At 43.2% G+C, this 1465-nt stretch overlaps 1 pseudogene; it reads right to left on the reverse strand.

Annotated features, from left to right (window-relative positions):
* Positions 1 to 234: 234 nt before the first annotated feature.
* On the reverse strand, positions 235 to 887 carry LOC143563303 (chaperone protein dnaJ 20, chloroplastic pseudogene; annotated as a pseudogene).
* Between the last annotated feature and the right edge of the window lie 578 nt (positions 888 to 1465).

Genomic DNA, 1465 nt, shown 5'->3' on the forward strand with positions numbered 1-1465 from the left:
TGAGCATATGTGATATGCGCCACGCGCAGATGTGATATGCGTGAGCATATGTGATATGCGCCACGCGCATAGGTTTTGGCTTTGTGTCTTCATGACATCCTGATTTCAAGCCTCTTGTCTATATCTTGTGGATTGACCCGCCCCGCTCGATGTTAAGGCAGGTGCATACCCCTTTAGTTATTAAATCAAATAATAATAGAAGCATTACTTTCCATGTCACATCCTAAAGCATTATTAACAAGAGACTGAGACAATAGCTAATTAGGCTACACATGATTCGTTCCGTTGCTTTCGGATCCGGGCTGCCCACGACATCCCTCTTGTCCGATCAACTTTGGTGTTCCGCCTCTGCAGCTCCGATATTTGTCTCGTCCACGTATCCTTCCATCGTTTCTTCTCATCGGACCTCAGGTCACACTGGGTTTCTCTCTTACCCGAAAAGGCAAAGCCCTTGGCCATGCAACTATCGTACGTGGATCTAGCTTCTGGGTCGGATAAAGTCTCATAGGCTTCCTGAACCCGAATAAACCTGACAGTGTACTCCTCCAGCCTGTCTGGAGGAGACACGTCAGGATGGTACTTTAAGGCCATCTTTTTATACGCGTGTTTGATCTCGGAGAGTGTCCCGTTCTCAGAGATACCTAGTAGGTCATACAATGTCTCCTTGTCTGGTGTCGGTGGTAAAGAGCGGTGGGCCGTGGCCGCGGAGGCTTTGGTTATAATATTAATATTACGTGGTTGGGTTGAATTATTATGAGTTATCTTAACATGGTTGGTGTTGAACTTGAATAAAGTATGAGACGGTAGAGAAGAAATGAGTGGATTATATGATGAGTTTAAGAGGGATTGGGTGGCAGAAAGTAAGGGTTTAGAGTTCATTGCTTTGGTGTGTTGATAATGTGGGATTACGGGACATGGAGGTATATATATGCATTTATAGTGGAGGATAAATTTAGAGACAGCTGAGTTAACTTCAAGTTCACACTGTAAATATTTGTCTTTGTTATATATATTAGATTTAAAAGGAAGAAAATGAAATGACCAGGAAAAAGTCATGGAGATGGTCACTTGTTCTAGAATTACCTTTACCAGAACATGGTCACATGAAGAGGTTTTTTGGTAATATCTCGAAATTTTTGGCTTAAATTTGACAAGTATAAAAGATAAAGGGTTAATTTTTGGGTTAAATTTGACAAGTACAAAATATAAAGGGTTGAAAATGAAAAATATTGAAATTTAAGGCTCATCACGCTACGCGATGAATGTTTCACAAAACCCTAGGAAACAGTGGTGTTGCGCTACGCGACGAACCAAGTCTCCGGTCATCGCGATACGCAACGTGGGCATCACGGCCACCAGACACGTGTTGCGCCACGTGGAAACACATGACACGATCTGACAGACCATGTTACGCCATGTGGCAAGTCTACAGTTGACAAGGCAACCCTAGGGACGGCGTTAGGCT

Source organism: Bidens hawaiensis, unplaced genomic scaffold (assembly GCF_021521415.1).
Source record: "Bidens hawaiensis isolate Kalapana, Puna unplaced genomic scaffold, B.hawaiensis_p1.1 tig00021356_1, whole genome shotgun sequence".
NCBI lineage: Eukaryota > Viridiplantae > Streptophyta > Magnoliopsida > Asterales > Asteraceae > Bidens > Bidens hawaiensis.